General features: G+C 46.1%; 1 protein-coding gene across 3 annotated transcripts in view; it reads right to left on the minus strand.

The window, feature by feature from the left end:
- LOC127386250 (small membrane A-kinase anchor protein-like) overlaps nt 1–14,031 on the minus strand; it is a 28,169-nt gene that overhangs the window by 6,019 nt on the left and 8,119 nt on the right. The window contains exons 3-4 of one of the 3 annotated variants that reach the window (XM_051622980.1): nt 12,857–12,931; nt 2,266–2,339 (exon numbers count right to left, since the gene is read on the minus strand). The gene's annotated coding sequence lies outside the window, so the exon portion shown is untranslated. Of the gene's footprint in view, nt 1–2,265; nt 2,340–7,070; nt 7,235–12,856; nt 12,932–14,031 lie in introns of those variants that run through there. The other 2 variants (XM_051622981.1, XM_051622982.1) reach the window with 2 other exon arrangements.

Here is a 14,031-nt window from a genome sequence, read left to right on the forward strand (position 1 = left end):
CCAATCATCCCAGGGCCTTAAAGTGCTTTTTAATTGCTCTCCCTGCAGCTGGACACTTGCACAGCTACATTTTTACAGGGAAGTTCCATTTGTGTTCCCACATTCCTCCTAGCAATGGCTTTTGACCATGAGGTCACCATGATATATAGAGATATATATGTATATACACTGCCTGAAATATATAATGTATATAACAGCCTGAAAGTAACTGCCCGGAGCGTTTGAATCTCCTGTGCGGCTCCTGTTTCATCTCTGACACTTCATGTAAAGACTATTCAGATTTTGATTTTTTATCTAAGTTTGGACCATATTATTTCATGTTATTTTTTTGTGTGCTTTATAAAGAGGTCTATTAAAGAGCAGCCAGCTTTGGTTAGTACTTTACTATTGTTTTAAGATCTTTCCATCCTACAGCTGGAGATCTCTTCTGTTAGGGGACACCAGCAGATGAGTTAGTGCCTAGCAGAAAGCAGGAGGGAATGTGAGCAGAAGGAGAACAAACATCTCCTAAATCAGGTAGACAGAAATTACCAAAGTCAGCATCTTCCTCTGCAGGACTCCCCTCTGTTCCCACCTTCTTACCTCTGCCTTTTCATTTGGACTAAACCAAACTTGTGTGTGACTGTCCTACACGGAGGTAGGGGCAGGCTATAGAACTTCTAGATAGCAAGGCATGCAAGACAACTAAATTGTTCCAAATTGATTACTAGTTGAGCTTAAAAGCCAAGTTATCAACCCTTGGTTAAATTCTTGACTGTTGCTCATGTTATTATTTACAGAGCACAGTTCTTTCCAAGTCACTGCAGTTTTACAGTCTGCCCACTGTACTTGAGTTAATAATTGTTGGCACATAAGCGATGGCAAATGAAGCTGCCCTCAGTCTCTGACTGCTTTCCTGTTTTTCTGACAGTCATTGCTTGCACGAACATGGTGAAGTGCTGTTTAAATCCTCTCCACCTAACTCATCTCCAGAGTGTAAAGTTCTGACTGGGATTTTAACATCTCTAGCTTTCCTTACAATACTTGTACCTTCAGAGGGGGAAAAAAACCAAAAAAACAAGTAACAACAACAACGCTCATTTTACTCCCAGGATGGTGTTTCATTCATTAGCAGCACAAGGCAAAACTGTCTGCTAGGAGTCTGTTTTTTTCAGTGTCCAAGCTCTAATCTGTAGCCAGTCGTCTCAGAAACCACTGCTTAGATGGTTGGAGGCTCAGGCCAAAACCTCCACAGATGCAGTTCCTGATGTGTCAAGCTGCTGTGCTCAGCTGCAGGCAGAGGTCAGGGAGCTGCAATCTGCTCTGTTACACTGCCAGCCAGGAGTCAGAGCAGCACCACCACAAACCTTAACCTAACTTCTCTTTTAAAAGACCAATTTTACAGTTAGTGAAATGTTGATATAGTTAATCTGAAAAATACAAGTGCCTAGTTGTGCTCATTTTCAGTGGACATAGAGTCAATATGCTTTTAAATATCTTGTTTAATTTCAGTACTATAAACACAATGTATAATTTTAAGAAGAGTCCTGAAAACAATCAATCCCCTTCCATACCCCTGAAATTGGAAGTTCCAAAGGAAAAAAAATCAGGTGTTGTTTCACCTGTTAGGTTATTTACTACACACATGTCCTCTAGAACTGCAAGGACAGAGAAAATACTGAGGCAGTCGCTGAGCTGAACTCACCTGGCATGAGAGGGCTAAGCAGTCTCTTGGCCAGCCTGGCTGTTTCCTGCCAAGGCACATTCATTTCTAACCACTGCAGGAAACAAACAATGAAAGTTATGATGTCAGGAAACATTTGGCCAGACTGGCCGAGAGACTGCTTAGCTCTCTCATGCCTGCCTCTCTGGAATACATCTTATTGTGATTAAGACGGGCGTAAGAGCAAGAGTTTTGCTGTTACACAACATTTCTAGCTATCACAGGCAAGTAAGTTCCTGCTACCATTTAAACAGTCTCTATCCATAAGACCTTTGAAAAAATTGCCTTGAAGTTCAAAGCTGTACTGCAAGGAATGACTTTTTATAACACTTTCCCCATTACAGAAGTCCCCAGATTAAAAACAAGTCATTTTTTAAAAAAAGAGCTTACTGCAGCTGTGCCCAGCTGAACACAGTAATTTCTGCTGTGACAGAGGCAGACTCCTCACTTTCCAAACTTTTAGGTTCAAATATGACTCCCTGTAGCCCTCCTCCAGCCAGGGGGGCTTTTAGGCATTATTTTTTCCCTTGGTATCCACAAGAGAAGCTCAGTGTACTACTTACCAAAAACGTGTCTGCTTTTAGCAAGTTGTCTCACTTGTCTGCAGCACAGCACAGACAACTGCACACCTGGGACTCTGCAAAGGGAACCAATAAATGAAACTCAGCACTCACCAAGATGTCAAAGTTGCACATTATCACAGTGAGATGAAATCTGTAGTGCTGGCCTTGCAAAAGTCTGCTTGCCTGAATTTGACCTTGACAAAGGTAAAAGGATGATACAGCACTTGAGAAATCAGATTGAATGGCAGGCTTCAACAATTTATACACTGCACCTAATCCTGGGTCTACTGTGGGGCCACCACTTGGGCAAGTGGCTCCTGTACTATGTGCAGGATGCCAACCTTCTTCCACAGCACAGCCCAGTTAAGGACAATTTCAGCAAGGACACAGGAAGGGTAACACACCAGCACCTGGAGCGCCTCATCATCTGGCTAAGCTTAAAAGTTCTCTCCTGTTTTCCCTTTTCCCTTTCAGAGCTTCTACTGAGACCTGGACCTTTATTATCCAAATGCATAAGGAGAATAGTTGGATAATCACAGTGCTGTCATTATCATGGGAACAATAAACATTACTCTTTGTAACAAGATATTCAGACTCAAGGCAGGTGACCCAGCTGATGTACCAGCAGAGGTAAATCAAACAACATTTAGGCATCCAGACCTGTGAACTGTACATAATCATGTTAAATATTTGTCCTCCATGTAATGATGGGGAGAAACAGAAACCCAGAACATCTTACGCCTGCCACTCCTGTCCGTAACAAGGTGGGATTTTATTCAAGAGGATACATGATACGATGCCTTTGGATACTCTGCAGGTTTGGACAGAGCAGCAGCAGCTCAATGGTAGAGGCATAAATCACTGACTTAGGGCACTGCATCACCTCCACTGCTGCAGGACTCGGAGGCTCCCTGTGCAGAGCAGCCCCAGGAAGGGGCTCTCAAAGCCACCAGTTTTCTCTTCTGCCTCTCCTTAACACCTGCAAATCCCACAGAGGAGATGCACTGTAGCAACATTTATTACAAAGTCTCCTAATGGCAGGAACTTTTCAAAAGCTAGAGTTATCTTAAGACAAGCATGATTCCCAAGATTCACGATACCTCAGGCAATCACTGAAACACCTCAACATCCTGAAACAACTCAGCACCCAAGAGCAAAAATGGAGCCTTCATTCCTGCAGGGCCATCCCCTCCCTCTCCCATCGCCTACTGCCAACAGGAGATAAGAGCTGCAGGCTGGGAAGGGCTGGATGCAGGAACCACAAACAGCTGCTGTGCAGGATTAGCACATCAGTGAAAGTCTCCTGGCTCTCTCTCTTGGGGTACATGCTGGAATTTCAAAGACCTGGGTTCTTCTGCCCCTCCAATGCCAGAACTGATAAAACTTTGGCAGGCTTCAAAGCCAGTTTGCAACTGAATGTGGAAACAAGACACTCACTTTTCCGAATCAGGCATGACCTCCAGCTTGCTTTAAAAGGCTTTTCACTAAGAGGCCAACTGATGTAGCAAGCAAAGGTTAAGTACAGCAAAGAACCTTTAGGTGAAAATACCAATAGTCCAGAAAACAGCAATGCCAGAAGGTACAGCTCTCAGCAGCCACAAAAAGAAAGGGGAAAAAAAAAAAAGTCCTGTTAAAAGTAACTAACACTGTGTGTTTGATAGCTGCTTAATTTCATGAAAGCAAAATATTACCCAGTCAGCCTGTCTAGAAACCCCCCCTCCTTCCTCCAGTACAGTGGTTTATCTACCTGAATCCTATACAGCTCAGAGAGCAGCCTGAAGGCAAGAGGGGAAGGTGATGCTGAAAACTTCTCATTTAACTTAGCTGCTTGTCCAAAGAACTGTGCATAGAATCACAAAATGGTTTAGGTTGGAAGGGACTTAAAGACCATCTAGTTCCAACCCCCCTACAATAGTACTATTTTAGATAAAATGTGTACAAAGTATTAATTGTACATGATTTTTCAATGCCTGCTGTTCCCTCCCCAGTGCCTCAGAATACAAGCTAGCAGACATTTATCAGTATACTCTCTACCAGACCATGGACAAGGGAGAGTCACTCACTTAATTTGCCCTCACAAAAACAAGAGTGGGATGCTTCATGTTTATGAAAGCCTATTTTCTGGATGAATAAGAGCAGACCAGAGGAGTTTCCTTAGCAAGTGAGGCCTCAGAGCAAGGCTGTAGGAGAAAGGGCATGAAGAAGAATCAGAGATTCTCAGAAACCCATCTGCAGAAAGTTTAGCCAAAATTGAAGGAACTCAAGTACAGAAACTATAGAGAAATGCCTTGGTTCAGAGGAAGGAAAAGCTAATGGTCATGGAATAGATGCAAAACTCTAAGAACCTGGACCCATATACAAGATAAAGCTCAGAACTGGTGAGCAAACAGAGAAAAGCCATAACAAATGGTTTTATAGTAACATAGACATATAGATGTTTCCCTACCCATGGAAAGACACTGGTTCAACACTTCCTTCAGCAAAACCCACAGTTGTTACAATTATCAGCCCACACCCCCACATGTTCTAGCTGCAAATCTAATGCCTGTAGAAGATCTCCACAAACACTTTCCCCACAGCAGAGGAAAATGCAAGGTGTACCACCAAAGGGTGTCAGAAACCACCACAGCCCCAAAGCAACGTTACACTGCTTTAAAGCATAGCAATGGGTCAAAATGAAGCAGCCTGTCGGTTAATTACAATGCTGTGACACTGTTCTGAATGAACTAGAGCAGAAACCAGTATGTTCCTATGTATCCCACAAAACTTCCATCCCAACAAGTTAACTGTGGAGTTGCAGCCTACCTAGTAACACCTCATCCTCAGGAACACACTGAAACATCAAGCTACTTATACTTGTGCTAAAACTTAGGATCTGGCCTTGCTTATAAAGGCATATCACTGTTTGTAAAGGTATATTACTGTCCTCCACGGGTGCCAGCCAAAGACAGACTGCTGCAGACAACAAATGGGAATGCACAAATCTTTCTAAGCAGGAAAGCTCCTCCTTCCATTGTTGCTGGCTGCTGTCCAGCCCAGGGATTCTGCCAGTGAGAACTAACGAGTAGCAGCAGGTAAAACAGTGGATCAGTACCTCAGCCTGACAGGGTCATGTTTTACTGTGGTATCTGTCACAACATTCAGCTGTGAACATATGGAGCTGCAGATCAGAAGTACAAACGAGGTACGTTGGTTTGCTTTGTGATGCCCTTATGAAGTCAAAGGCCCCACCAGATCAACACAGATGAAAGTCAGGGGGAAGCAGATGGCCAGGATCTGCCCAAGATCAACCACAGAAGAGCACAAGAAAAGCAGCACCATGACCCCATTCTCTTCTTTAATCTCCCTATACAGAAGACAATTGTAAAACTCGGAATCAGAGTCAGAAACACAGCAGAAGACTAATTTTTCCATGTCTCATGCAGGCAGGAAAACATGGCCTCATGTTTTAAAATCACAACTACGTTACAAACGAGTGGCAGAGATCAGCCCAGGAGAACAAAGTGAGGAGTTAACAACCCGATGATCCACCTGAATGAAAGCTGCCCAGAATTGCAATGATCACGTCCATCAGCCATGAAAATCACTCTGTCTCCCAGCTCTCCCCCAGTATTTTGTTTTCTTTGATTCCATCACTCCTAAAGTACTAGCTTCTGCTGCTCAGGGAGCTGCTGCCCTCAGGCCTGAGACATGGAGCAGCTGGAGAGTCGTGTCCCCTGCAACCTGGCAGCACTGACACCCCCTGGGCCCTCCCACCAAAACAGCCTGACCTCACAGACAGGGGCACCACCAGGCTCTACCCAACCCCTCCTGCGAGCTGTACAAATCACAGTCAAAGAATGTCAGGGGTTGGAAGGGACCTCTAGAGATCCCCCAGGCCAACCCCCCTGCCAGTGTGGGATCGCCCAGGGCTGGCCACCTGCAAACTGCTGAGCAAACAGAGCAGTTCATCTTGGAAACTACAGCCTGATTCCCTGCCCCACTGCCCACCACAAAATCACAGTGACTTCAAAGAATCTTCTGAACATCATGTTCTGAGGAAAATTAATTTCTGTGCACTTGAAAGTTAAAAATGCCACTTTATTAAGACTGTAGTATAAATCCCTGTATTTTCCCTTAAAAAAAAAAAAGACTATATTTAGAAACCTGACTTGAACTCCTACTTCCTGAACTATGAGAAAGCATGAGATATTTCTAAATGTTTCACAATTTTTCCCATGGCTGATCTTACGCTACTAAACCTGTCATTTTCATGCTAGATCAAGGCAATCTTCCCAGCAGGAGCTTGTGCTGCAGCTTGGAGAAGGAACCCAGAGCAGAGCAGGAGCAGAGAAGAAACCCCCGCACCACCTCGGCCAGCAGAGACACTTGTTTGACGCTGCCCCTACAGCAGGAACAGCTGAGAGAGAAGGCAGCCACGCCGCTGCCTTCCCACCCCACCCCACCCCACCGACGGCGCTTCAGGCGGCACAGCCTCTCCTCAGGCCACCCCACAGGTGCCCAACCCGAGCAGCACCTCTGCTTTGCTCAGATCTGGGGACTTTACTGCTAGCGCCCTCAGGGTGAGGGAATGGGAGGAGTAAGGCATCACCACTGCCTGTCCGGAGAAACCCCACCTCAAAGCTCTCCCTGCTCTCCTCCACGGCACAAACTGGGGATGCTGAAGGCCAGTCCTGCCCGTGGCCACTGCTCGCCCCGCGGCTCACCCAGCCCATCCCCTCCCGGAGCGCCGCGACAGGCCACCCCAGAACCCCTTTTAGGTCCTAAGCACAGCCAGATGTAACCAAGAGACCCGCCAGACATACCAGCACGGCGGGGGCGGTTTCAGTGCAACGAGCATGTTGCAGACGCGGTCCCTCACGCACGCCTCCCTCCATCGAGCAGGAGCTCCCGCAGAGCGCAGCTCCTTCCTCCCCAGGTGCCCGCACGACCAGCCCGCTCGTCCCACCGCCGCGGCCCCTCCCGGATCCTGCCCGCGAACCAGAAGGACGCGAAAACATCGCCGAAGTCCACGGCAACAACACTTGGGGGGAACCGCCCGCCAGCCCACCCGCAGCCGCGGGCACGGCGGGGGCTGCGGGCAGCACCGCCCCGGCCCCGCCTCCCGCACGGAGCCCCGGGCCCGGCCCCGCTCGCACGGGGAGCGGCCGGGAGGGGCCGCTCGGCAGCCTCCGCGCCGGGGCTGCGGGGGAAGCAGGGCCGGAGGGGCTGCGGGATGGAGGGGTCGGGGCTGCGGGGGGAGCGGGGCCGGAGGGGCTGCGGGATGGAGGGGTCGGGGCTGCGGGGGGAGCGGGGCCGGAGGGGCTGCGGGATGGAGGAGCCGGGGCCGGAGGGGCTGCGGGATGGAGGGGCCGGGGCCCCGCCGAGCCCTTCAGCAGCCCCGCAGCCGCACCTGCCGCCCCGCCCGCTCCCCGCAGGGCCAGGGGCAGCGGGGGCCCCGGCGCCGTGGGGCCTGCGGTTTAAAAATGTGATCGCCTCTGGTTGGCTTCTCCTTCGTTGAGATGATGAGGGGAAGCGCTGCTTCAAGGCCGGAGTCACCCCCCCGAAGGTGATGGTGATGGAAACGGCAGAGGGGCTCGGCCCTTTGGGGCGAAGGCGGCACGTTGCAGCCCTGGGAAGCGGAGGTACTGCTGGACACAGGGAAGGGAGCTGCGGGACAGGCTGGGGCTGAGCTCTGGGCTGCCTGCTCTCCTGTGCTACCCTGCCCGACAGCATCAAATCATGTACAACTACAGAAAAATACTGATGACACCAAAGCTTTAAAAAATGAAAACAAAAATGCCCCCACCCCAAAAGGAAGCTTCCTGAATGAAGGAGCTGAGCAAACAAATAACATTTTTAATTTTTCTAAAATAAAAATCGATTTCTCAGTAGAGGCTGTGAACAGACAATATATTTAAGTCAGCTGTTAGGAAGAAATTCCTTCCTGTGAGAGCACTGAGAGACTAGTGGAGGTTGCCCAGGGAAGTTGTGCCTGTTCCATCCCTGGAAGTGTTCAAGGGCAGGTTGGATGAGGCTTGGAGCAACCTGGTCTAGTGGGAGCTGTTCCTGCCTGTGCAGGGAGGCTGGAACTTGGTCATCTTTAAGGTCCCTTCACACGCAAACTGTTCTATGATAAAGCATCCCTGCCTTTGGCAAGTCCTGACATCAAAGCTACTACATGACACACACGTGCCTGCAGGGCCCTGGTTCCTCCTGCAGCAACAGGCTAAAGGCCCCAGCCCTGTGCTCCTGCCCTGCAGTGGGGGCAGCACTCACTCTAAATGCCTGTGCTAACCCACAGCTTCCAGTGTATTGAGGTAACAGTTGCTTTGCCAAGCAGGTTTCTAATATATTTACAGCTCGGCTTCAGTCATCCAGCAGTTACTGTGGTGGGATCAAAGCCAAAAAAACCACAACACTGGGGACATCAGTCAATAAAAATGCTATTGCAGAGGTGGCTGCCGGGTGACAGGCAGTCAAATGCACAGCTGTTCCCAAGCCCTGGCAGGCCAGGGAGAGCCAGGGGCTGTAGGGGCATGGAAAGACACCTGTCACGTCCCCCCATTGGTGGCACTGCCAAGGGCTCACCCCAGCCCTGGGGGCAGCAGGCAGGCAGACACCCCTCTGCTGCTCCACAAAACCCAGCAGCTGATGCCAAGGGGCCCTGTCAGCAGCGTTTGTGGCCACCTGACAACAGCTGGTGGTATCACACTCCTTACCTGCAAACAGTCCATCATGAGCCTGAATTCAAAAATACATAATTTACTAATTGCTGCCTGCGGAGCCCAGAGGGAGCATTTAGGTGACAAGTGCTGTGAGGAAGGTTTGTCTGCGCTGCATTTGCTGCATGACTCCACCTAAGCACTAAGAGACCAAAAGGAGAGTTTTGGGGCCTGGGGTGCAAGCAAGGGGACAAAGCTCAACCCTCCCTGGAGCAGGAGTCCCCAGGGCAGGCAACCACAGGTACCAACATCAGCTCCATCACCCGATTTTCAAGCCATGGGTTCTCCTGGCAGGAGCAATCCCCTCAGGAGCTAAGCACGAGCATGCCAGTGTTTGCATGAGCAGGTTTTAGGAGCTTGGCCTGTTAAAGCCAGTGGTGCTACAACCTTTGGTTTCAAGGAGCTTTGACTTGGGACCTGCTGACCTGGGTAGATTTTGGTCAAATGTTTTTATTGCTAATTTAGTTTGCTTTTGAGGGTGGGGAGGAGCAAAGCAAATAAAATCATAGCCCTGAGAATTAAAACCAGCAGGGTACTGGAAAGGCAAGGTTACCTTGCATTAACACTGTGCTATTGTCACAACCGTGAATTCTCAAAATATATACAAATATATATGTTTTAAATAATAATTTCATAACTAATTTATGAATACCTTTGTAGGAGTTTATGTGGTTACTGTGCTCATTTTTACTCTAGCCTGGTTCCTAAGACAAGGTGCTTGTTTGGTCTTATGTGGGGGGAGAGAAGATGGACTGTTCCCCACAGTGCCACTTTTAATTTCAGCTTTTAAGCGAGCGCAGTTACCACTGAGCAACTTGGAAAGGCGTGGCAGACATGTCACAGGCTGCCAGCACAGCAGCAGCACCCGATTTTATCCTGCCTGTCATTACATCCCAACAGAGAGGAGCCCTAGGGCATCGTGCCCCACTCCCTCCCGTGTCACCACCCGACAACAAAGCGTTTAGTCTGAGCAGCAGCACTTCAGTGTAAAGCAAGGGGAAACAGGGACTAAAGGAGAGGGAGATATGCCCAAGGAGAATTTTGAGCTGATATTTATTTATGCGTGCCAAAAGGTTTTTAAATATTTCATTAGCTGTGCAGCATGCAAGACAGCTTATTATTGTTTGTCTCAAGCAAAGCAGTCACTTTTCTTAAATGCGGAGTGTCCGTTTGAAATGACTCCCACCAGGCACAGTCAATGAAATATTTAGTTTGTAAAGCACTTCAGTGTGAAAGGCTGGGACCAAACACAGGTGCTGTGATGTTAAAAACAACAATGCCTAAACTCTGAGCTGTCCCAGCACGGAGGCCTCAGAGGTGCAGGGCTGCAGGGTCCCCAGGGTATCCTACCCCTTCCAGGATGCAGGAGGCCCTGCTGCACACTGACCTCTTTGGGAGGACACAGGCACCAAAGCCTTTCCTGAGACTCAAGTTTCCCAGATCATGCTGCCTCTTGTACCCCTCTCCCCACTCTAAGTGGCTGAAAGCACTTCCTTGTAGGGGTAAGAAAGGCACTCATCCTCCAGAAGAAATTATCTGGGATGGAGTTTGACATTTTTTGCTGTCACAATATTTTATTAGCTATCTTTATTAGTTATTTGCTTATGAGAGTTTTTTAGATCTTCCTGTGGTGTAGACCAAACCCTCCAAATGCTCAGTGTGTCCAGGTGTGTGTACATGAGTTCACCTTGGCATGGGACAACCACTCAGGTGTCCCCAGAGTGATACAAGCACTTTCCAATAGTAAAGTGCATGCAGCATAAATATATTTGCAACAGGAGGAAGATGGTACAAACTGAACCATGGAAGTTGGCTAATAGTGCTAGTTGGCTAATTGGCATTGTTGGAACCATAACCAGACTAGGTAATAACTATGCTGAAGTTTCAGAGGAACTTGGGTAAAAAATTGCTAACCTACTCCTTTTGGTGTAAAAAACATCTCTTACCAACCTCTGTATGGGAGGAATGGGACATAATGAATTTTGAATGGGTTTGTTCAAGAACAACAGAATAAATGAAATCTGGTTTCTCCCTCCCTCTGATACACTTTCACAGTTGCTGTCCATCCCACTACCCATCACAACTTTTCTGTGCATGAAAGCTCTTCCTTCTCCAAGCCTTCAGTTCCTTCTCTATTTCCCACAAACCCACAAAATCCTGCACTAATTTCTGTACTACTTGTATCCTCTTCTGCCTGGCAGTATCTCAGGTTCTTCCCATTTCCTCTGTACCCCATTTACAATAACCCAGCTTTCCTCCACATCTCCTGACCCATGCTGTGTGGCTGGCCAGCTGGGCAAAAACCAGCACTCATCCTGGTCTGACTGGGTGCTGCCCAGATGGCCAGTCCATCAGCCCTGCACGCTGACAAATGCTGGGTCAGATTCTCCCTCTCCTTCCATCAGAAAGCAGAGGGGGAAAACCAAAAAAGAAACCCTTTTCCCAAGCAGTTAAGTAGTACTTAAGCTAATTCAAGATCTCATTGACCTTGGGAAGGGGAATTCAAAAAAGGGCTACAAAACTGCATGGAGAAGCACTGGGTCTGACCAAATCCAACAACTGAGTCCCTAGTCATCACTTGCTTCCTCTCTTTCTCATTTATTATTATTTTTTTAACATACAAAAATACACCTGTATAACAGAGCTTGTTACTGAGGCACAGATTTCTAATTCAGTTGAAGAGTTAAAGAAGGGAAAATGTGATGGAGTATCCTCTGCCCCAGTATCTCCCCTTCTGGCATGCCTGGGGTCACATGGTGACTTTACAAAATCTATTTATATGTGCAGTAATCCACTAACAGTACAGGCTGGAAAATGTTATGCAGTCTGAAAAGAATCAATATAGAGTCTGAAGAGCTTAAACCCCCCCAAAGTTTTCTCATCAACTAAAATCTCCTCATAATCTAATAATCCAAAAGCCTTAAAGTTTTCCCCAATGTGCTCTGAGCACATTGCTCAATTTCCCCAGTGTGTTCTGTGCCCCTTGCAACAAAGGGACTCGGGTAAGAGTTTCAGAGTCAAAACCGTGATGCAAAGGAGGTCTGCTTCTCTGCAGCCACCAGCTTTGTAGACTAAGTAACCACCTTTTAAATAACTGCTCTATTTTCAAAAACTTTGTGGCTGGGAAAGATGTGCCTTTCCTCAGCTATGGTTTTTTTTTTCCCTCTTTTTTTAACCTAATACTTGTTTTATTATGCACTGCTCTCCTAAGTCTGTACACAACTGAAGTCTACCAAAGCCTTTTCTCAGAGCTTATATTTTCTTAAAATACTTCCTTGATGTTTGCAACCACATGGATTAAAAGCAAGGAGAAGTATGACTAGAGCATGCCCAAGTATGGGCCACAGAAATCACTCAGTGCTGCCCTAGTTTTCAACTCTGTTACTACAAAAGTACATGACAGTGGTGATCACACATTTGCTCCAAACCTTAGGGCACAACATTGATTTCTAGATCACGATTATTTTTGGAACCTCCCATCCTCCTTCTTTGAAAAAGGATTTGATAGCTTTTAACTTCAAGTGTAAAACATGAGTGTAAATCCACTTTCTCATCCAAAGATGTCTTGTGTATTTAAAATATACGTGTAAACACATTTATATTAATTTGATTTCTTGTTGTTACTTGGCTATAGCATATACTGCTACAGCTCAGAGAAGAAAACAACATTAACCAACAGTATATTCACTGAACTCTGTATACATTAATGAATCCTCAGCACTATATGAGACAAGCTTACTGTTATTATCAATCTTATAATGAGGAAATATTTGGAGAAAGACCTGTTTGTTTGGATTTAGTTTTGTTTTGTTTCAAAAAATGGGTGAAACACCCCATTTAGCAGCAGAACTTGGAGCAACTGTGTTCAGTTTTATAGAGGTACTTACACTTAAGCATGTCCTCCAGTATTTCAGTGGAGAGGGGCTGTGTTGCAGGAATTCCTTTCATCCAGTCACCAACACCTGTACAGGGACATGTGCAACTATTTAAGCCACCGTATTTACAAACTTTTCTGTGAGAAAACAGCACTATTTATGTAAAGCTTGCCTACTTAAAGATGTCCTAAAAAGTTAATTACAACAGTATGCTACACTATAGAGGCACTCTGCCCAAACAAAAATGAGATATCAAGTGTGTGGGTATTATTTTCTCCCATAGAACAATTATACTTCAAAGTGACTTAAAGAAGAAACCAGAAGAGTGTTCATAAAATAAATACACATTCTTACACAGCACAGGTATTTAGACAATTGAATGTAATATTAGTTAGATTCTTTTGTTTCTACAGGCACTAGCCACTAATCCAAAAATTAATAGAAAGTTTGTAGTCAAAGTCTATCTGGGTGATTTTATTAATTCTTAAAACAAGTTAATTCCCAAAATGGGTCTTGGTTGTTTGATAAAACCTGTACCATTTTCAAGAACTTACATCATACTGCATCACATCTCATCAAAATGTTATTAAAAGGACTCCATTAAGAAAATGTGTTGGGTTTTTTTTTTTTTAGAACAGAGAAGACAAAGTATACAAGAAAACATGAAGTCAGAGAAAGCCCAGTACAGGCTTTTGTCCAACATTCTCTACAAGGTAAGGCCTGAAAGCACTTTCCTTATTTCTGCTTTTGAGAAACCTGATCCTGTTTGTGATAAATCTCCTCTTGTCCATTCTCAACCAGTTTTGTACATGTCCCATCTTACACCTTTGTTTAGCAGATTTATCAAGAAAGGTTAGTAAGACAGAGTAAATATTAAGCACTGAAAAATATAGCTATCTAACCTAGGTTACAACTTGTACGTATTACAATAGCCCATATATAGTGAGGACCAGAGTCTAGCCCAAGGATATAGAGGAAAGAGATTTTAGGACTCAAGGAGGCCACAACACAGAAAGCTAGTTCTGCAAGAGAAAGAATGGGATTAACAGACTTTCAGATTATTAGTCACACCAGAATACAAGCACACCTTTCTTACTTTCATAATGTAAATGCTAATTTTATATGCACCATATGGTCTAGAAGTGTGACTCAAAGAAAAATTGTTTTCAAGCTAAAAAACCCAAGTT

The sequence above is a fragment of the Apus apus genome, chromosome 6 (genome assembly GCF_020740795.1).
Source record: "Apus apus isolate bApuApu2 chromosome 6, bApuApu2.pri.cur, whole genome shotgun sequence".
NCBI classification, from domain to species: domain Eukaryota; kingdom Metazoa; phylum Chordata; class Aves; order Apodiformes; family Apodidae; genus Apus; species Apus apus.